Source organism: Sus scrofa, chromosome 1, assembly GCF_054392235.1.
Source record: "Sus scrofa isolate SSC_HxYL_T2T_F1_AM1 chromosome 1, Sscrofa_HxYL_maternal_Yorkshire_Landrace_v2.0, whole genome shotgun sequence".
NCBI lineage: Eukaryota > Metazoa > Chordata > Mammalia > Artiodactyla > Suidae > Sus > Sus scrofa.
This window is the reverse complement of record NC_139383.1, coordinates 119,472,917-119,496,572: the sequence shown is the minus strand read 5'-3', so window position 1 is coordinate 119,496,572 and position 23,656 is coordinate 119,472,917. Positions and strand designations below refer to the sequence as shown.

General features: G+C 43.3%; 1 long non-coding RNA gene across 7 annotated transcripts in view; it reads right to left on the bottom strand.

Annotated features, from left to right (window-relative positions):
* The window catches only part of LOC110260990 (uncharacterized), a 523,917-nt gene extending 500,628 nt beyond the window's left edge, over positions 1-23,289 (bottom strand). For 3 of the 7 annotated variants that reach the window (XR_014810034.1, XR_014810040.1, XR_014810037.1), the window contains exon 1: positions 22,909-23,196. This is a non-coding gene — a long non-coding RNA (uncharacterized LOC110260990). Of the gene's footprint in view, positions 1-22,908 lie in introns of all 7 variants that reach the window. The other 4 variants (XR_014810057.1, XR_014810038.1, XR_014810042.1 and 1 more) reach the window with 4 other exon arrangements.
* Positions 23,290-23,656: the final 367 nt, after the last annotated feature.

Here is a 23,656-nt window from a genome sequence, read left to right as displayed (position 1 = left end):
CCAGCTGGAGAAACACCCTGTGAAATTAGGCTACACCCCTGCATGATGTGTAGCATACCTTGAACCAGCAGCCTCTCTATGGTCTTATCTTTCTTAAAGTCAGGAATCCTGGGTTCAAGAAACTAGGAGCAGAGTTGGAATTGGTTCTCCTGACTATTTCTAATAGCTCACTTAAAGAATTTCTGCTTCCCATCCACATAGCTTTGGGCTCAGTGGGTTTGGAAGTCATGGTTCCAATGAATTGGAAGTTGAGACTCCCCCAGTCATTTTGGGGTTCTCATACTATTGAACAAAAAGGAATTTAAAGGGGTTATTCTAAGGGCTGGTATGCATATGCATGATCTCAACTGCTGGGTGGAAAATAAATTGCTGACAATCAATAGGAACAAAAAAGAATTTGGTTTGAAATCCAAAATGCCCACTGGAGTGCCTTTTGGTCCTCCCTTGTCCAAGGCCCTTAATCAACAGAACATAACAAAATCAAGACTGCCAAGAAAAGATACTCACCATCACTAATTATTAGAGAAATGCAAATCAAAACCACAATAAGGTATCATCTCATACCAATCAGGATGGCCATCATCAAAAAGTCTACACAGAACAAATGCTGGAGAGGGTGTGGAGAAAAGGGAACCCTCCTATGCTGTTGGTGGGAATGTAAATTGGTACAGCCACTATGGAGAACAGTATGGAAGTTTCTTAAAAAACTAAAAAGAGAATTACCATATGATCCACCAATTCCATTCCTGGGCATCTACCTGGAAAAAATCATAATTCAAAAAGATACATGCACCCCAACATTCACTGCAGCACTATTAACATTTCTCAAGACATAGAAACAACCCAACAGAGGAATGGATGAAGACATAGAAGCAACCCAACAGAGGAATGGATAAAGACATAGAAGCAACCCAACAGAGGAATGGATAAAGAAGACGTGGTACCCTTACACAATGGAATACTACTCAGCCATAAAAAAGAACAAAATAATGTCATTTGCAACAACATGGATGGACCTAGAGATTATCATACTAAGTGAATTAAGTCAGACATAAAAAGATAAATATCATATGCTATCACTTATATATGGAATCTAACTTTAAAATGACACAAAATAACTTATTTATAAACAGAAAGAGATTCAAAGATTTCAAAATCAAACTTATGGTTCCCAAATTGGAAACCACTGTTGGAAGGAATAAATTAGGGGGATGGGATTAACATATACACACTACTATATATAAAATAGGCAAGTAACAAAGATCTACTATATAGTACAGGGAAATCTACTCAATATTCTATAATAACCTATATAGGAAAAAAGAATGTATATATGTATACATATGTGTGTGTGTGTATATATACATATAAAACTGATTCACTTCACTATACACCTGAAGCTAATTTTATTGTAAGTCAACTATACTCCAATAAAATTAGAAAAAAAAAAAAGATTGCCAAGCTTTCTGATCTTACAGGAATAAAGGTTTGGGTATCCTCAGCAATAAAGTAAGTTAGAATCCCATCCAATCCAAGGGTCTGGAGAAGCCTAAAAGGATGTGGAATGGCGATGAGAGAAAACAGTTGTGATTACTGATGTGGACCTCAAGACTAGCTTAGAAGTAAGGATGGAAACATCTGCGTTTCGGGTTGCTTAATATTTAGTGCCCCCCCCCACAACTACCTGTACAAAGAACATCAGTAGTAGTTAATGGGTCAGGATTTTCATGTGAGTGCAGAGTCTGAATTGATGGAATGTTTGCATTTGTTGCTTAGAGAGTACAAAATTTTCAAATGGGCAGAGAACAAGAATGGATTCTGCAGGACAAAAGGGGTGGACTGTGTTTAGTAATTTCTATTTCTGCTCCAGATCCGCTCTCTCTCCTCCTTTATCTGCCCTGTTCTCTGCCCCCAGACTGATCCACTTGGATCTCAACTATCAGACTCCTATGCCCTCTGGCATCTCGTTGGGTTTGGCTAGTGGGAGCTCCAGTAGCAAATCAAAGGAAGGCAAGGAAGGGAAGAGAGGGAACCCAGAATATTCATTTGCTTAGCTGGGGCTGATTCTCTCCAGGTGGCCTTTTATTCATAACACTCTGCCTCTGAGTTTGAAGTCTTGGAACTATCTCCCTTTTCCCATCCTTTTGGACTTAGAGATGCTGATGGCTCTACATGCTATCCAGTCTTTCCATAACACCTCTACTTTTTCTAATGTTAACTTTATTAAACCCTCTGGGAATTACCCTAATGTGACTATACCCTTGGTTCCCTTTGGAGTCTTGTCTGATATAGAGATTCCCTGGGGAGCTTAACAAGTTGGATCTCTCAGGACACATGGAAGATCATCAGGGCAAAGCACCTATGGCAGAGAAAAGCATCTAGTTCATCAACATTTCAGGACCTACATGATGGACAGAGCCGGAAATTCTAGAAACCACAAGGTTAGCTGGGGCAGGATCTTGGCAGAAACTTGATAGAAGATGAAGCTAGAAAATGCATAGATCATAGACAGCCTCAGTGCCCAAGTGTGGGGTGCCATCCTGGGAGGGGCAGCAAACAGAATCTAAAACTGTTCACTTAATTTTTGTCACTAGGATGTATTACCTTTCCCCTTGGAAAACCATTGCCTTTCTGGAAATAAATTCATATAATGAATATTGCCTCGAATGGGTTAAAAAAAATAGACATTTTAGAAAGGGCAATGACATCCCCTGTACATTTGGCTCAGAAATAACTCTTACCCAGTCAGATGCCAACATGGAACAGTCTGCACCAAAAGAACAATTTCCCCTCTTTCATCTTTCCTTCTCCATTGAGCAGCTGAGCAGGCCCCTGAGACAATCCCTACACTCTTGACTTGGCAGGGTCTGTGGACGTGTGCAGAATAGCATTTTTGCTTTGTTTAGAAACATCTGTGGGAAATCATGGGCATCAACGTGGCATATATGGCAAGAGCTGAGGCTTCCAATACAAAGCCCTTTCTTTGGGCTGAGTGGCAGCCCCTATAATCCTCAGGATTCCTCTGCTAGATGGGTGACTATCTCTGATACCAGCTTGCCTCAAAGCATTTAGCTGGCTTTTACAGAGTTCCTGAGCCAACGTGTCTTAAGTTCCCATTGTGCTTTCCACGACAAGCATTGCTGGACTTTTTGAATGTCACCAATACCCTTCAAAGTACGTGGTCTGCTTAGGAGGCAAGATGTCCACAAGATCCTATTAACTGAATAATCCCCTCTCTTAGTAAAGAAGTGTTTGTTTTTCCAAATACCTAAATGACCATCTGCATTCCATTACCTTAGGCAAATCTGCCCTCCATATCACTCACATTACTAATTAGCACAATCACTCTTTAAGATGCTGGACCACAGGAGCAGTGTGGCATCCACAGACACTGGAAGCCAAGGCTCTCATCTCTAATGCGTCTTCAGCCTCCTCTGCTGCTGAGTGGGCTTCAGCACATTAACGACCCTGTTTCTCAGCTGTCCAAGGACTTGATTTAATTACGCTGCAAGTCTCTGTCTTCATTGGAAGTCTCCACACATGCTGTTTGCTCCATTATTATGGATGGCATTTCCTCTCTGCTCCAATGTCTCATTCTTGTCCTTCCTTGGGCTTTAGTGGCTAATAGAGATTTACATTAATTTTCATTTCTCCTGGTGCTTAATAAATATCCTCTTCGGCACTCATGCTAGAAGTAGGAAATCATCTAGTTCGACCAAAAAATGCTGAGCTCCAGACCCTTCCTAGAACTCAAACTTGTCTCTCTATTGTGACTGCCTGCCTACCTCTCACAGCCTCCAAAGAATGACTCCAGGGACATAGCAGACTCTGACCTTGCCTAAAGTACTTACACCTATCTGAGGCTTTCTGGTTGCCCTTCCTAAGTGCACCTTGTAGAAGTCAGATTTACACACACACACACACACACGCATGCATGCAAACACACATACTCCATGAATAAAGTCCATGGGTGCATCCAGTATTCCAGGAATGGTTAAGTAAACTATGATATTCATTCAACAGAAGATTGTGTAGTTACCAATATGATATATACATAAAGATTACAGAAAATGCTGTATGAAAATATTCACGTTGTGCTGTTAGCAGGAAACAAAATGGTATACACAATATTATCACCACTATGTTTTAAAATATACAAGCATATTTACATTCCCATGTGTAAGAAAAAGATGGAAAGGAGATATACCAAAATATTTACAATGGTTAGGTTAGGATTAGAATTTCTTGGAAAGAATTTTCTTTTCCTTTCACATTTTGAAGAAAGAATATTTCTCTTTAGGACAGAAAATAATAACCTAAAAAATAAAAGACAGTAAGAAAATATATTTTCTCATCATTGAAGATCCCATATAATTAAGCTCAACTGATACAGAGGATAAAACACAGAAAGAGATATAAATTGGGATCACCAGGCAAATAACCAGAAAACTTAGGAGCGAGTCTTCGAGTCAGGATGATTCCAAGAACTTTATTTAACTACTGAGTCTGTCTCTTTTGCAGACACACCACTCTGTTAAAACTGTCAGTGGAAAAGTTCCCATTGCAGCTAAGCAGTAACAAACCCAGCTAGTACCCATGAGGGCGAGGGTTCCATCCCTGGCCTCAGTCAGTGGGTTAAGGATCTGGTATTGTCATGCACTGCGGTGTAGGTCACAGATGTGGCTCAGATCCCACGTTGCTGTGGCTCTGGCATAGGCCAGTGGCTACAGCTCTGATTAGACCCCTAGCCTGGGAACTTGCACATGCCATGGGTGCAGCCCTTTAAAAAAACAAAAACAAAAATAAATACATAAATACATAAATAAAACTATCAGTGGAGAGAGCTGGGAGGTGGGTGACCTCGCCATTATGTAGAGGAGAATGGGGTGAAGCTATGGAGAAAACAGTCACTTTCCTAGTCACCAGGCCAGGAGAGATGAAAAGAATAGGACAGGAAACCAATGTGGATAACAGACACCCCTCTGTGCCTGACTCTGACTGCAAGATTAAAAATATAAATTTAAGAACAAATGTGAATATTTATTCAAAATAAGAGAAGTCACCACAAATTACAAGTCTAAGTAGACGACAAATAGAACATACCACAAAATCCATAATAATAATGTTTTTCATACTTAACCGCTGTACACACCTATATAATGTTGTTTCCCTACAGTTTTGACTGCATGCTTTGTCGTTACCACTTCATGTGACAATTATTCTATAATATTTCCTAACTAAAAATTATAAAGGTAATTCAATCTTTCCTCTGGTGTGGTTAATTGAAAACTTCAAAAAAAATTATTTTAGACTTACAGAAGAGTAACAAAAATAGCAGAGTTCATCAAGCTTCCCCTAATATTAATGTATTAATGTAGCTCTAGGACAACCACTAAATTTAAGAAATTAATATTTGTACAACACTATGGACAAAACTATGGACTTTATCTGGATTTCATTAGTTTTTCTACTTATGCCCTTCCTCTGTCCCAGGATTCGAACCACATTGCATTTTGTTTCTGGTCTTTTAGTCTCCTGCCATCCATGGCAGTTCCTCAGCTTTTCCTTATCTTTCATGGCCTTAACCTTTTTGGAGGGCACTGATCAGGTACCTAGCAAAAGGTCCCTCAGTTGGAATTTTCTGGGGTTTTCTCATGATTAAATTGAACTTATACATCACTGGAAAGAATTCCACAGAGGCAACTCTCCTTGGACCAAGGAAGAAAGCATATGCATGTACATTAACTTTTGTCCATCTATATTTCTATATCTGTGTATTTGCATATTTGTGTGTGTGCATGTGTATACTATGTAAATACTAAGAGTTCCTACTAATTTTCTGAGTCACAATATTCATTTTATACTTTCCTTTATTCGTCCATGTAACTTCTTCCTCTTATGGTAAGAAAGCTGGCTCTTATTATCTACAATACATGGATTTATTTGTTCAACCCTAGTATATATCGAAAGCAGTTATAGGATTGCCAACCCAAATCCTCACAGGAAAAGTGTGTATGTGTAGTACTTTTTCCCTTCAGTTTTATGGTATCAAGTCAAAACACAGATTTCAGTGGGATGGACTGGGAGTCTGGGGTTAACAGATGAAAACTACTGCACTTGCAGTGGATAAGCAATGAGACCTTGATGTATAGCACAGGGAACTCTGTCTAGTCACTTGTGATCGAACATGATACAAGATAATGTAAGAATGTATAGGGAGTTCCCGTTGTGGCTCAGTGGTTAATGAATCTGACTAGGAACTGTGAGGTTGAGGGTTTGATCCCCGGCCTTGCTCAGTGGGTCAAGGATCCAGTGTTGCCGTGAGCCGTGGTGTAGGTTGCAGCCATCTGGTGCTGCTGTGGCTGTGGCATAGGCCAGCAGCTACAGCTCGGATTAGACCCCTAGCCTGGGAACCTCCATATGCCATGGGTGCAGCCCTAAAAAGACCAAAAAAATAATAATAATAATAAGGAAATGTATATATGTGTGTGACTGGGTCACTTTGCTGTATGGTAGAAGTTGACAGAACACTGTAAACTAACTATAATGGAGAAAATAAAAATTATTAAAAATAAAACAAACACAGATTTCCAAAGTAGTTAGCTCCTTTCTTCTCCCAGCTCCCTTCAGTGTAGTCATGTCAGTGGTTCTCAAAAGGAGCTATTGGGAGTTCCCCTCGTGGTGCAGTGGTTAACGAATCCGTCTAGGAACCATGAGGTTGCGGGTTCAATCCCTGCCCTTGTTCAGTGGGTTAACAATCCGGCGTTGCCATGAGCTGTGGTGTAGGTCGCAGACACGGCTCGGATCCCGCGTTGCTGTGGCTCTGGTGTAGGCTGGCAGCTACGGCTCCGATTGGACCCCTAGCCTGGGAACTTCCGTATGCCATGGGAGCGGCCAAAGAACTGGCAAGAAGACAAAAAAAAAAAAAAAAAAAAAAAAAGGAGCTATTATGTCCCCAGGGCACATGCGGGAATGTCTGGAGATATTTTAGGTCATCACAAAGGGGGAAGTAACACTAACATCTAGTGAACACAGGCAATGAATGCCCAGGACAGCTACAGATAAAAATTAAATGGCCTTAAGTGTCATTAAATTTAAAAATGTATCTCTTTCTTAAAGATATCCTTTTAATAGAATCTAAATTTTTTGTTAATAATTGTAACATCGGGAAGCGAAAATTTTTATTGATTCAATCATGTATCTTATTGCTTTCATTTCACAGCCTATTAATCTTCATCTGAGTTTTCTCATAGTTCTTTAATAAATGAAAACAATGATAAAAGGTACTCTTCTTCTAGATCCAAATCAGGAATCTACAAAGTCTTACTGGTTTTAGTGAGATGTTCCAAATGATCTTTGCAAATTAGAGTCAAATTCACCTATTTCCAAAAAACCTTCTTTTAGCAAAGTCCCAAAAGTGTCGGAGGCCACCCCATACTACCTGGACACAAAGGGAAAGAGGAGGAGGAGATGTGACGGAGAAGAGGGTGGATGGAAAGAGACTGGTATTAACTGATTGTTGTTCAAATGTCTTACTTTTGTGAATTTACAGAATCATGAACATGTTGCTCGGGCTCCTCCTGGGACCTTGGATGAGCTCTGAGATGAAGGACCTTAAAAGCTTACACTCTATTAGCTTCAAATAATTCTTTTGTTCCCACACAATAGAGACTGCTGCACAAACTTCATGCACTCATGGAGCTTGTGGTCTAGGAAAGAAGGTGTCTCAGGAGACAGAAACAGCCAAATATTTAGACCAGAACCTCAGACAGCTCTTCTCACACACCCATGAAACTAAATACCCTCCCCCACCCCATGAAACCTTTGCTTCTGCGTGTCCACCCCTCCTCACCATCCACCAGATGATGGCCTCCTTACTCTGACCCCTAGGTGGCTCCGGGGGGGCGAGGGGGGGGGCGGACAAGGCACGGCTGACTTGTGAATTTTTCTTTGCCCTTTTCTTTGTGCATGGGAGTGGGGAGTAGAGCAAGAGCTTGAAAGAGGATAGAGTACATCAAAAATATCATCATCCTAAATACTGTGATTTGAAGTCATTTTTCACTGCCAAGAAAAAAAAAAATAGTAGTCAAGCCTCTGAAGGCAATGTTTATTCTTCTAGGGAGAGGGCATATGGGAGAGCTTCTGACAAGACTGTCAAAGTGTTTTCAGCAATTTAACTAGTAATAATAGTGAAAAACAACAAATAAAGCTTTGAATTAATCCAGCATCTTTCATCTCCAAATATCAAAGAGTGTTGCCAATGTTCCTGATAACGACATGTCTGTGAAACATGGAAGTGGCAGGCAATTGTTGTTCCTCAGTGACAGACAAAAGAACAGAGAAGCTCAGAAACTCTCCCCCTGTGCATCAGCCAGGGACCTGCAGGCACAGATCAGCCTCTCACCAAGCTATCAACACCCCCCTGGGCTGTTGAAGCCCTTGCTCTAAGGTCTTGGTTTCAAGGAGTACCTGGACCTGAGCTACACAGAGCACCTGTGGAAGGCATCGAACCTCCGTTCTCCAGAAATCTGTCCATAAAATGCATCCACCAAGAGAGTTCTGCATCTATGCAGGGGGATCAGCAAGACTCTTTAGAGGTCAATTGTTCATGAACCTTGCTGGATATGCTCTGAGAAAGCACTGGCTCCTGGGAACCTCCCTTTGCCAAGTTCATAATACACAGGGTCAAGCGCCTGCAGGTTCCCCAAGTGCAGAAGCATAGGCCTCTCTGCCTTTGTCCATGCTGTTCCTTCTCCTTTGCTTGTCCCCCTTCATTGACATTATGGAAGCATTGCCAACTCTATCAAGCCACACACACCTCTCCTTCCTTTATGTACCTTTCAGATTCTACATAGATTTCTGTCATTGGCCCAGTAAGTCTATTGCATATATTTGTTTACACATTTGTATTCCCTACCAAATTCTCAGCTCTTTGTCAAGGGATGGTATTTTAATTATCTTTCTATGTCTGTTGCCCAGCACAGTGTCAAGCTCATACAAGATGCTCAGTAATTATTTCTAAAAAGAAGGAAGGAAGGAGGGAAGGAAGAAAGGGGAGAGGAGAAGAGGAGCAGAGGAGAAGGGAAGGAAGGGGAGGGGAGGAGGGGAACAAAGGGAAATAATATCTACTGTATAGCTACTATTTGTTTGCCTGGCCCTGTGCTAGACATCAGCATTTAGTGTGTGCATCTCATCTGAGGACTCGTGTCTTTTTTCAACCTCAAAAATCTTCTCAGGTATTATTTTGTTGAAAACTGCTTTACTCCTATTCCTTCAATTCCCTATTTCTGGAAGCCCATCTGTTGGAGACTCTTGGTCTATCCTCCATGTCTCTTTTCTTTCCAGTTTCTCTCTCTCTATCTCTGGGCAACATCAGGTGACCCCTCCAGTATTACCTCCCAAATTACTGATGCTCACTTAGGCACATTCAGTCCAGAGTCAATCTGGTGTCCTGATCATAGTTTTATTTCAATTACTTGACTTTTTCATTTCCAGTGCCTAATTAGTTTTTCATACACACCTGTTCTTAATTTCTACCTGCCTGTTTTTGTTTCATGATTTCATGCTCTTTAGGTCTTATTTCTTCCTTTGCATCTTTAAAAATCTCAAATGTGCTAATTTAAAAATAATTTTCAGATTGCTCTATTATTCACTTTCAATGGGAGTGAATTCTACTGATTTTTGAGCTTGTTGGCTGTCTTTCTTGGTATCAGTTTTCTTCATGTGCTTTGGAACTTTCCTTGGCAAGTTCATTTGGAATGTTTCCCTCTCAGCACCCCTCTCTCTGCTCTCATCCCTTCCTGTCTGGGAGTTGATCAGTTTCCTGCCTCAGGATTCTGAGCCCAGAATCAGCTCTGACAACAGAAGCTTGGGTTCCTCTCCCAACATGATCTCAGGGATATCAGAGATCTTGCCGCTGAGCCAGCGTTGACTCCTTGAGGTCCTCGTGGCTGCTTCTGCTTCTTCCCTCCACTCAGGCATCCACCTGTACAACATGCTACATCTCCAAGCAGTGACTGTAATTTCTTCTAGCCTTTTTCTTTTTAGGGCTGCAGGTGTTGGCATATGGAAGTCTTCAGGCAAGGGGTCAAATCGGAGCCATAGCCGCTGGCCTACACCACAGCCACAGCAATGAAGGATCTGAGCTGTGTCTGCAACCTACATGACAACTCACGGCAATGCCAGATTCTTAACCCACTGAGTAAGGCCAGGGATCAAACCCGCATCTTCATGAATCCTAGTTGGGAATTCCTAGCCCTTTCTGAAGAGCTGGCAGTGTGCTCTTCAGGTTCACCCAGTGAGCTTGGGTTCAGTCCCCAATCATGAGTCCAAAACTTTTTGTTTCCTGTCATCTCATGGCATCTGTATTTCAAGGCGCCTCTGCATATTTCCAAGTCTAAGAGCCCAGAAAGTCTATTGTGTTTCTGGCCGCCAGACATTTATCTTACTGAACATGGCTATGTTTTAGTTCTTTTTGACGTATTTAATCTAATATTGCAATATATTTGAAATCAAGGGAAATTTAATGTGTGTATTCCTTAAAGTCCCAGCCTAAATCTTTTCACAGCATCACTGAGTCCATGAGCAAGGATGCCCAGATGCCCAGAAAGTACTGTATCACCTGCAGGCTCAACAATCCAGGTCTCAGTCCTGAGCCAATGTGGGCCAGATGGGAGAATATACAGAGCCCTGCCCATGAGCTAGCACAGCCTGCAGATAGTCGCCAGCTTTCATGCTTATGAAGCTCAGGGTGCAGCCAACCCTGAGTAAGCACAGGGAACTAAGCTGTGGCTCCCATAAAGCAAGCACCCACTGTTGGAGCCCACATTGCCAAAGACTGCCTAGAAGTCTCCCTAGCCTTGTCTGGATTTTGTCAGACTCTCACTGAAAAGAAAAAAAAAAAAAAAAACAGACTCCCACCTAATGCTATCACTTCTCAGACCTCTCAGATCAGGCTCCAAAAGCACTGAACTTTAATATTCCCAGACTTGGTCCAGACTCCAGGTCTTTCTCAAGCCCACACCACACTCCTCCAGGCCTGATCCCAGCTGACCCTTCTCCCTGGCAGTTCTCATCCCCACTAAGGGCTCTAATCCCAATTGCAATGTGTATGTGTAGAAGGAAGGGAGTTCCCACATATCCAAACAACACTCCATACCAGCTGGGTGTCCTACCATTCAACTCAGTTCTGACACTATCTCCCTGGACATGGGATCAGATTCCACAGGTCAGGGGCCAGTCCTACCAGACCACCCCCACCCCCACGTCAGATGCCAATCTCAAGTCCAGGTCATCACCTGTGTTTCTGGCTGACTTTCTGACAGACTCGGATAATTAAAAAAACAAAACTATATTTTAATTTTAAAAAACTTAAAGAGTTCCACAGACCCCTGTTAAAGGCTACAAGAGGGCTCATTGTTAAAATGGCTCATTGTACTGACCTTGTAGACAAAGTATGAGGTCACAGTGACCCATGAGACTGATCACCTTGCTCAAGTGACATCCTATTTTTGCTGCTACTTTCCCACAACTACGAAACCCCGCTAGTAGTGCGACACCTCCGGCTTTCTCAAGACTGCGTGAGCACCAGAGTCCAGCTGCAGGCTAAAGATAAACTAACCCCGCTTCGGGGGATCCAGTTTTCCTTCTGCAGGATATAGGAAGGACCCACCATAAGGGCAGCAGGCTAGCTCTTCTGAAGGGTCAGTCATCCCCTCATTTCCCTTTAATAAATTTCCTTCTCTTTGCTTGACCATCCAGCTAGTTCTCTTTTTCTCCACACTTGCCTTAACCCCCTTTTTGGGTTTGACTATTCCACAAGAGCAGCTCACAGAACTCAGAGAAATATTTTACTTAGATTACTGGTTTATTTTACAAGGAGGTAACTTAGGATCAACCAGTTAGAAGAGATGTATAGAGCAGAGTATCAAGAAGGGTCACAGAGCTTTTCATGCCCTCTCCAGGGGCATCACTCTGATCCCCATCTTTGGGGTTTTGGTGGAGACTTTATTACACAGGAATGATTAAGTCACTGGCCTTTAGCAACTGAACCCAATCTCCAGCCCCTCTTCCCTCCCCAAAGGGTGGGGGTGGGACTGAAAGTTCTTGCCCTCTAATCACCTTGGTTGGTTCCCCTGGCAACCAGCTCCCACCCTTAGGCACTTTCTAAAAGTCACCTCATTAACATAACAAAAAGAAACCTTTATGGGTCTCATCACAGGAAATTCCAAGGGTTTTGTGAGATGTGTGCCAGGAAAGGCAACACAGACCAAACATACATATTTCTTATTATAAATTACAATATCACACCCACCCATCTGGAACAGGACAAGAGACACGGCATTCATGCATGCTCTCATATAATTCTTACCATGGTTTTCTAAACAGATCTTGTTACCACTTTTATCTATCATAACTACAATAGTCATATTTATTGTCTACTCAAGGATCTCTGCCTTGTACTTTGCCTGCTATAATCCACCTAATCCTTGCAACAACTCTCGAAGTGTCTACTATTATCATCTCTTCCTTTTATAGATGCAGAAGCTCAAGTTAAGCAACATCTCTAAGACCCTAGAGATACTAGTGAGGCAGAAGAAAGATGGGTCCCAGTCTGAGCAACTAGAATCTGTCCCCTGTGAACAGATGCTTCAAGACAAAGGTTCTGACAGAAGCAAGGAGGAGCTGTGTCCTGCTTGGATGAAAGATAGAGGCCACACATTTCTCATGCTTGAGGTTAAGGAGACCTTTGGAACTACACAGAAAGCTTCCTCAGGGGTCAAAGAAGGGAGGGACACCAGACCATAGTCCATCCAGTCAACTTCCCAGAGACCCCTGCATTAGAATCTATCTTGGATAAAAGACGCAGGTGCCCCCACACAGGGGAGGGCCCTGAGTCAGGCCAGATGTAGGCCCAAGGCTAGACAAAAGCCAGAGGAAACCCAGAAGGACCACCCCCATGCAAGTGATTTAAATCACCTCCAAAGCACTGTGGCTCTCTTCCTCTCTTATTCTTTCTGTCCCTCTCTCTCTGCCCGCCCCCCCAACATGAGCCTGCCTGTGCTTTCTCCACACCTATCTTCTCTCAGTAAACACTTTATTTGCCTCACTACTCTCAGTCTCTTTCTCCAAGGGGACAAGTACCCGGGACCTACATCAAGTGGTTAGGCTTAGCGTGCTCACCCCACAGCCACCTGAGATCACTAGGTGCTGGAACCAGAATGTGAACCCAGGTTCACCTCAAGCCAAAGCCCGTGCATGCCCTTAGCCCAGCGCCTCACAGTCCAATCCACCTTAGCATTGATCTCTGCGGTATGTGGCACTATCCCCAGTGCCTCTTCCTTTATTGGGTTCCAGAAACTGACCTGGAGAGAGCTTCCTCTCACCCCAAACTCTCACACAGGGGCTCCTTGTTCTGCCCATGAATCTTGGGCTCCCCAAATGTCTATGTGCTTCGACACAGAGTGCTCAATTTCAACATTTCAGCATGTTCAATTCTGAACTTATTACTTAAATCCCCTCTCTTGGGGATGTTCCTATAAATACCACATACCCAGGCTTCCAAACCAGAGACCAGAGTCAGCCCTACATGGCCCTGTCAATCTCATAGGCTATCAATGGCCATGGCAGCAGACTCTCCCTCCTGAGTGCTGTGAGGCTGTCCCACCTGACGTTTCCCCCACCTATAGAGCCCCAAGCCTCCCTGGATGCCTAGGGACCACATTTTCATCCTCATCCTTCACTCCCACCATCCATACCCAGAGCCCTGGAGCCCGAGTCATCTCTGTCACCTGCCACTTCCCACATGTGCAGCTCTTGTGGCCCTCGGCCTTTGCCCTCCTGTCCCCACCACCCACTTTTAGTCCAAATACCCCCTGCTCTGTGAAGCCATTCACAAAAACTTTTTCTTGGATCGTGAGCAAGGACAGGATGCTAATACCTCTGCCTTCAGCTTCCCGGGGACTCACCAGCATGGCCTAGTTGGGCTTTCCTCTGACCATCCTGCCCCAACAGCCCACACCAGGCATCAGGAGTTCTCCAACTGGCCAGTGAACACAGGTATTCCCTCCTCCCTTCTGCCTCCAGCCCCATCTCACTTCTAGCCTTCATCCAACATTTAGGTAATTAACTGGCAACTGGTAACAGATACAGAAAAGCAATTTCTCACCCCAACAGGGGCTTGTAAAGTGGAATTCTATTTTTCTAAGGGAAGCAATCAGAAACCCATGCACACATAAGAAACACTTTGACAAAGTCACCAACATAACAGAAACACATCTCAGCTGCAGCTCTACGCAGAAGGCTATAATGCTAAAATTTGCATTTAACAGGGACCACATGTCAGAACCATCCTATCATGACTTAGAGTGCCACAGAATGACGCCAGTGTTGTCTCCAGTTCCCTCAGGCTGTGATCCCACCTACAAACACACACCCCACCATACAACCTGCCCACTTCACACAAAGCCCAACACGTACCCATATGGAGCCAACTCAAAACTTTTGACTCATTGGCCCCCAACAAGTTGTTGAACTACATCTCCTGCTAATCACCAGTCTACTCCTTACCAGGTTAAATCCATATCTTGAAATAGTTCAGGTGGAAAAGTTAACCAAAAAAGAAACATAAAAGGCTAATAAGCATATTAAAAAATTCAACTTTAAATGTACCTTAAGGAGTTCTCTCTGTGGCACCACAGGATCGGCGGCATCTTAGGAGCTCTGGGATGCAGGTTCAATCCCTGTCCCAGCACAGTGGGTTAAGGATCCAGCATTGCCACAGTTGCAACTTAGTTCGTGGCTGTGGCTTGGATCTGATCCCTGGCCTGGGAACTCAGGGCAGCAAAAAAAGGGGGGGGGGCTTAAGACAATACTCTTCTTCATCTATTAATCTGGCAAAACCGAAAGCAATGCTCAAACTCCTCCCTGCTGAAAAGGATGCTATTTGCCTCCCAGCTGTGCCAGGTGTGGATGATGAAGGGAGCAGCCACATCCTAGGACAGAAGAAACCTTGGTAGCCCTTTGCTGGTCTTTAAGAGTCAACTCATCTGTGTCCTTAAACATTTCACTATTAGCAGAACCTTGTTGAGCATGAGGTAGGTGAAGTGTGTGTCTGGGGAGGATGGAGAGGAATGCAGGGAATGACGACACACACACACACACACACAGTCTGACCATGAATGGGGCCATACTTCATCCAGCCCTACAAAACTGATCTGTTAAGGAGGGCATGACCAATTCTGCATTTATAGGCTTACAATTTAAAAGACTCATACCCAAATCTGTAGAAAATAGGTAAACAGAATTAGATGCTGTCAGAGAAGAAAAAGTGCTGGGTGTATTCAGAAAAGAGAAAATTACTTCCAACTAGGCCATCAGGGTGGAAGAGAATTTTGTCAAAGTTATAGACAGAAAAGTATTCCAGGGTCAAAGGAAAGATTAAAGTCACAAAGATATTTAAATATGGATTAATTTAATTACTGAGGTCCTTTCTAGCCTTGACATTTTTATAATCTGATACTTACCTTCCTGTTAGTTGTGTGAGTTGCAATGATGCTGGAAAATGGATGGACACTGCAATTATGTACCAGGCGCTGATCTTATACCCTGTACAGGTAAGCTTGTTTAAGTCTCAAAACACCTTTAGAGTAAGTATCCTTAGGCCTTTTTTACAAACGAGGAATCTCAGACTCAAAGAAGAAGACTTGAGTTGCCCATGATCACAAAGCTAGTCAGTGCTGGAAGGTCAAACGTGAACTGATGTCCACCTGCCTTTGAAGCCTCCATCCATTCTTTCTTCTACACTGTATGGCCTTACTTCAAGATCACTTTCTTTTTAAAAAGAAATGCTTCCAAATTTATCTATAAATTAGATGAAATCTTCATCAAATCCCAGTAAGATTTTTTGATCAAAATGACAAGTTGATCCTAAAATTTGTTTAATAATTCAAAGGATCCAGAAGAACCAAAATAATCCTTAAAAAGAACAAAGTTGAAAAACTTACACTTCAAAACTTCAAAAATTATTACAAAGCTACAGGAATCAAAACTGTGTGGCATAGGAGTTCCCAATGTGTCTCAGTGGGTTAAGAATTCAATGTTTTCTCCATGAGGATGTATGTTCGATCCCTGGCCTTCTCCATGGCTTGAAGATCTGGCATGGCCCCAAGCTTAGGTGTAGGTTGCAGATTCAGCTCGGAGCCAGTGTTGCTCTGGCTGTGGCATAATCCAGCAGCCGCAGCTCCAGTTCTACCCCTAGCCTGGGAACTTCCATGTGCCATAGGTACAGCCATAAAAAGAAAAAAGAAAAAAACAATGTGGCATAAAGTACTGACTCAAGGACAGACAGATGGACCAATGGAATAGAATTAAGAATCCATACATAAACTATTAAGGGCAATTGATTTTTGACAAGGGTGCCAAGACAATTCAATGGGATAAAGAATAGACTTTTGAACAAATGGCAATGGACCAACTAGATCTCCACATGTGAAAGAATGAAGTTGGAACCCTAGCTTATAGCAAATAAAAAAGTGACTCAAAACAAATAAAAGATCTAAACATAAGAGCTGAAACTATGAAACTCTTAGAAGAAAATATAGAGGTTACTCTCTGTGACTCTAGATTAGGCCAAGGCTTCTTAGTACTTGAAGAACAAGCAACAAAAGAAAAACAAAAATAAATAAATAAAAATCAAAAACTTCTGTGTTTCAAAAGAAATTGCCAAGAAAGAATTCTTCTTTATAAATTTTAGTTGCATAATATACACAATTTTAATATAATGGTAATTTTTAAAGAAAAATTGAAATGTAATAGATAATACTAAATAGTAAAGATGAAGGCCATACAAAATGGGATAAAGTATAGAATAAATTTCCTATTTGTCTCAGCATATTTTCCATTCCATTTCTCCAGAGGGAGTCACTTAATCTCTTTCTTAAGATCAATGATCTGTGTGAATGTAATTGTGTTTAAATATATGTATTTTATTCTGTAAAAAAAATAAAAATAAAATTTCAAAAAAAAAAAAGAAAGAAATTGCCAAGAAAGTGAAAAGGAGAATTTACAGCACCTGAGAAAATATTTGCAAATCATGTATATCTGATAAGGGTTTAGTCTCCAGACTACATAAAAAAACCTCTTATAGCACAATAATAGAAAGACAAATAACCAACCTAAAAATGGGCAAGACAACTGAAAACATATATTCACACAAAAACTTGTACATCAATTTTCACAGAAGTATATTCATCACAGTCAGAATGCAGAAACAACTGTCAACTAATGATGGACAGGTGAAAGTGGTATATCCATTCAATGGAACTTTATTCAGCTATAAAAAGGAATGGCATACCAGTAAATGCTACAACTTGATCCTTGAAAACATGATTCCAAAAAAAAAAAAAAAAGCCAGTCAAGAAGACTGCATATCAAAGGATTCTGTTTTTATGAAATGTCCAGGATAAACAAATTTAGGGATACAAAATAGGAGAGAAGGTAGATGGAAAAAATGGGGAAGGACTACTAATGGGTATAGGGCCTGTTTGGGGAGGTAACACAAATATTCTAAAACTGATTATGATGGTGACTACACAACTCTGTGAATATACTAAACAACACTGATTTGTACACTTTAAATGGGTGAATTACATGCATGTGAGTTATAGCTCATAAAGCTGTTCAAATATAAATAGATCAAAAATTAAAACGGTAAAGTACGCATGCTTACTGACAGCTGGAATTTATAGGAAAATCTAAGAAGTCACTCATGATCTCCAGAGCTAAGCATTGCTCACAATTTAGTTTCTTTCCTTCCCAATTTTATTTTCAATGGTTATTTTTATGGGTGAATCATATGTGAACACTATCTTATCTGAATTCGTGTCTTGCCTCAAAATAACCCCTGGTGCTCCAGTCCCTAGACACAACCTCTTTCTACCCCTCTGCCCACCCTCCCCCTTACCCTCCACCCAGCCAGCTCTCCAAGACCATGCTCTCACCCAGACATTGTCCTCCAACTGGAAGGTCCTTCCCCTGATCTCCTGGCTGGAAACCCTACCTCTCCGCCCCCACCCCCAGCCCCACACCATCTGTGCAGATGTCTCATCTGGGCAGCTTCCCCAGAGCCCTCAGCACTGGCTTCTATTGATACTCCTCTCACCCACCACCTATGTTCTGACTGGCTTCTGCTCCCACACTGGGCACCCTAGGCACAAATGCAGTTATTTATTTCTGTCAGGAAAAAGGGGTGAAGGGAAGGAGAGCATTTGTGGGAGGGCATGGAGTGGGGAAGTTAAACCTCCTCTCCCCAAGAGCCACTCCTTCCTCCTGGCTGATGTCCCTTTCAGCACACACAAGGGCCAGGGCCAGGCAGCCTTAGCCTAGGACCTCCCTTTCCACCTTCAAGCTCTTCTTGGATTTCCTGCCCCACGCCACCCCACCTGGGCCCTGTAGCCAGTGGCTTCCAGTCCCTCTGCCCAGGCTGGCCTCCCCCTCGCCTTCACCCTCTCTCTCAGGCAGATGCTCATCACTGATCCTAGAGGACTGGTGTGAGGAGTCCATGAAGAATCCAGGGTAACCCCAATGATGCCTCAGGTTCCAGACTGAGCCTGTCATGTGTCTGCTTGGTCACAAAAATCTGGGTCCAGGGTATTACAACGGACACAAAAAGATCAGTCTCCCCTTCTGTCTCAACAGAGATGGACTTGCTCTCAGATTGCAGAACTCAGGAAATGGAGCCCATCTCCTTGTTATCAATGTAAAAACTGAGCTGAGCTATTTGTGATCTAAATCAAAATAGAACTGTGTCTGGCAAACTCATTTTTCTCAGGCCCCGGCAGCTCCCCAAGATACATTGTCTACTGATGGGGGGGGGGGGGGGACAGACAATGGCAACTGCCAGGAGCCATTGATCACTTGTTTTATGTGCAGAATGAATCCTTAATCACTGTCGCTTCAGAAAGAAAGGGGAAATTGAGATGGATTCGCAAGTGCCAAAGGCAGGGAGCTTGGTAATTGTAGCTCTTTCATTAAAACTTTGGGGCATAGTAAGTTAGCCAGGGGCTGTGCATCTTCGCTTTGGCATCCATAAACCCCATCCTGGCTCATTAATAAGGGGCAACAATGAGGAGTCCTGAGAGCCACAGGTCCTCTCCTGTGAGCTGAGGGTGGGGAGGGTGTCAGAATCCCTTATGTCACCTGGATATGGGACATCAGGTCAGGCTGGCATATGCAGACCTAACAATATGCCAACTTACCCCTCCAACCTGACTTGTCCCTTCAACTCTATCACTTACTACTACTCTCTGAGCCTCGGTTGCTTATTTGTAAACAGGAGCAAAGCCCTGCACTGCCTCAGTCACCTGGCTCTTCTATCCTTCTGCCTCACTTCCTGCAGTAGTTGTTTCTACCAGCAGTGAGACTCATTTTTATATTCATTCATTCTGCAAATCATGACCAACCGATTACTATGGGCTCAATGGTTAGCAAGAAGAGCCTCAACAAGGCATAATATTGTCCCCTTGGTTCTAGGGAACAGAAAAACTCTCTTTTTATGTATGAAGCCCAAATATCCATGCAGTACATAAACAGATATGCAGAATATTTTTAAATTTCATGAAGGGAAGTCAGAATGATTAGGGTAAAGATGTCTGAAAAGGCTCCTCCAGGGCACAATAATGAAAAGAAAGTTACTTGGCGACACTGGCCTGGAGTGACTTTGTCCCTTCTTCATCGATCCCATGTTGCAGAACTCACTAAACGTCTCTTTCTCCAAGAAACCTTCCTGGATTGATCCCACATTCCTCACTGGTCTGCCTCTTTGCTGTCCTCATGACCTCTATACAGCTAGTTCACAGCACTAACCTTGGAGCTCTGAGCCATGACTCTGACCCATGGCTCTGTCTCCCACACTGGTCTGGAGTATGCACTCAGGCAAGACTCTTGTCTTAGTCTATTTTAAACCTTTAGGGCCTTGGTGGGTAGTGTACATAGTAGGTTCTCAGTAAATGTTGAAAAAATAAATCAATGAGTGAGTGACAATACATATCTCACTTTGCTATTCTCAAGGTGCAGAAAAGAGGAGTTAAGGGAAGCAACGTTTATTAAGACCCTCCTGTGTGCTAGGCATCATGATAATCCATGAGACAGCCTACCTCATGCCCATATTTACCACAGCCCTAGAGATCTGGGGGCAGAAATCACTACCTATGCGGAAATGAAGATTAAACAGTGTTCCTTGCAGCAATAAACAAAAGCCAGTCACTGTGGCTCACCAGAGCCTATTAAATTTTCTGAAAATTTTCAAATCAGTTTTTAAACTGTTGACAGCTTGAAATCAGCCATGACAGGGGTATTTACACCATGGCAATAGGAAAACATTACAAATCAAGATTTTTTTCCTTCTCCTCTGAAAGCCAGGTTACCAGCCTCTCACTGGGTCCAGGCCTGGCAAGTGGCCACCAAGAAGAAGTACAGAGTTTTTCCACTGTACCATCCTGCCTGCCTCCTAGTTGAAGATGGAAGGGGCGGGCAGAGGCAGTCAAAGAGGAGACATCCCTCTTTGCATCCTAAGACTTCATCTGGGAGCTCACCTGATACCACTTACCTTTCATTGACATGCCTTTCCTTGCCCTTCAGGTAATTATTGTGAAGAAATGAACAAAGAGGACCCTTGAAAAGTGGCCTTTTGAAAACTTAGAGTCACCACTGCTTTCTAGGAGGCAGAGGTCAGAGGGGAAATTTCAAGAATCCTTCTTCATAAATGATGCCCCAGAGCCAAAGTCCATTTACCCTCACAGGGAGACTTGCAGAAGCCTCACTAGATATTGTGGTCATTTTTTTGCCCATCTCTCTTGAGAGTAGAGGTTCTTTAGGGCACAGACCAAGGGCTTTTGACCTCTGCATCCATCTCTAGATTGCAGCCCAGTGCCTGGCACAACATTGGCACTCAGTAGATGAGTGTCTTATGTAACATCCACCTGATTGAGATGCAGCTCATCAGGGGACCGTCCCATACTAAACCCAGGTATTCTAAGCAACACCTGGGGGAATTTAACCCACTGAGTCAACCTCAAATCTCAAATGTCTCTTTTAATTCCCTAACCCCTGTATTTCCCCTAAGACTAAAATGAAATTTTAAATGCCTTGAGTTGGCACGCCAGCTGTACGTTCTAAATGCTAAATGTCTTATTAGACAAAGAAGTTGGGGTCCAACTCCTCGCTAGAATACAGATCTGCTCAGAGTAGCACTGGCAATAGCTGGTGTTTCACCACATCACAGGATCATTAGCAACCAGACAGAGTTATTCAGCATGTACCTTTTAATGTCGAGTCTCCGTTTGCTGACTGCCTGACAAGCCAGGGAGGATAAATAAAGCGGGCGCCTGGCCCATCAGGTTTTCTCTCACATTAGGTTCTGTGATGGGATCCTTGATTTAAGACCAGGATCCAATTGAGAAGCTGTGCTGATAACACGATAAATAATAGGGAAACATCAGGCCAGAATTGGTGTTCTCCGGTAGTCCAGGACTATGCACTGTGTCATTATTTATATCAAGCAAACCCTTACTTTGGTCTCTAGAAAAGGGCATCATGGAGAGAATTAATATTGAAAATGGAAGGAAAAAGGCATTCATGGGAGGAAGAGTGTTTGTCTTTGTTGAGGAATAAGAGTCAACAGATAAAAAATATTTTCCATGGACATGTCCGAAATAGTTATAAGGGATAGAGAAGGTTCTGTTTGTCCTGGCTGCTTTTGTTGTGATCGCTGCCTATGTCTTCTTGCAACTGACACAAGTAACAAAAAGAATTAAGAGGATTCCTTATCAACTGTGATCAAACAGCCTCGTTTGTTTGATTTTTTTTTTGTTTTTTTGGGTTTTTTTTCTTTTTGCGGAATTCCAAAGTGCTATGAGTCTTTGAAACAAAGATTATTCATTAAATGATACCAAAGTACAGGTTAATTCTGTCCCTTTCCACCACAATAAATTCACAAGCCAGGAAAAAATTATGATAAACCAGTTTTTTTAAAAAAAACTACATGGCCTCAGTATTTTTATTCCCCCCTTGGCCTCCCCTCCTTTTTAAATCTGTGTAACAACCTGTGGGGTACACGGGTCATTGATGCAGGGACTAGGGTTCAGAGGGGTTGTGTTAACTGCACAAAGCTCACAGCCAGCAAGTGCTAGCGGGGGGCTTCCATCCAAGCATGTCCCCCCCACCCCCACCCCATCCTCACTTCCACCTGCATGCCCCAGCCCCTAAGGCCTTTCAAGGAACAGAAGTACCCCACTGAGGGAGGACCAAAGGATGCCCTGGAGATGCCCCTCGCCTCTTCCTCCTACAGTGGTCCTGTCACTTACAGGGAAGCCTGGGGGCACATGCTTGTTACCCTAGTTCCTCCTCACAGATTCCTACAGTAAGTGGAATCGCCCCCATTTTACAGATTAGGCAAATGAAGCTCACTTCCCAGTGTCACACTGCAAACAGCAGAGCCACGACTCCAACTCACATCTTGGATGGCAAGTGCACTAGATTTTTCCACAATAGTAAAAAGTCCCAGTGTGAGCGGCCTGCAGGTGGGAAGGGCTGATTCTCTATATCCGTCCGTTAGACTACAGGTTCTGGAGCCAAGAGCCTTGAGGTAAATACTAGCTGCGAGACCTAGGCAAGCTCCCCCACCTCCCTGCACCCGATTCCCTTTTCTCAAGGGAGGGGGAAAACACCCCCTGCTGGGACTGTTGTCAAGCCCCCAGACAACATCCCAGCAGGGTGAGCAGGAGGTGGGGCGCTCACATGGTCCCCCCTCAGGCGCCCACCTCCTGCTAGGACTTGGAGAGTGTTTAAAGCAGCAGCCAAGGAGCCTCAGCCTGTTAGAGGCGGGAGTGGACACACAATGGCCCCACTCACCTGCACAGGGATCCTTCTGAGAGACCTTGTACAGCTCTGATAAGGGCACAATCCGTGGCAGGAAGTTCACAGCCAGCAGCTGCCTCTCTCTAACCAAGAAGAGAAAACGAGGGCGCCAAAGCCAAGATGACATGGGACACAGGGGCCGGGGATATAGCCAGCCGTCACTTGGGGCCTAATTATCCAGCAGTCAAAGCCCTGGTGACATCGGAGATGCCTATCAACCCCGAAATACTCTCCGATGCCTTCCAAGTTTGAGTTCTCTCTCCAGGCGTCCAAATTAAGCATGGCTCACGGTGGCTACGGCGGCCTCCAGGGGCCATTTCTAGCAGGTGCCCTGTAAATCTCAGGCTCCTAAAAGACCTGCAGGTTTGGGTCTGCAACAGAGAGGGGCCATCAAGCAGGAAAGAACCAGAAACATAAAACAGGTGCTCAGAGCATATCAAATTAAACCTCCTAAATTAACAGGTGAAGAAACTAGGGATGGGAGAGGGAGGTACCTAATAAATAAAACACAGCTAAAAAGTGGCACAGCTGGTGCCTAAACCCCCAGCCCAGCCTCTCTAGCTGGCCTCCTCCCCTTCTCTATACTGCCTCTCGGTCTTTAGATCCTGCCCTTGGCAGAGGTCTATCCCCCTCCACTCTCCTGGAAGCCATCGCCCAGTTTGCCATCACAAAGACTCACTTTTACCCTGTCATCTTCTGCCCAACACTTCCAAAATCTCTTCCACAAACTACTCAATTAAGA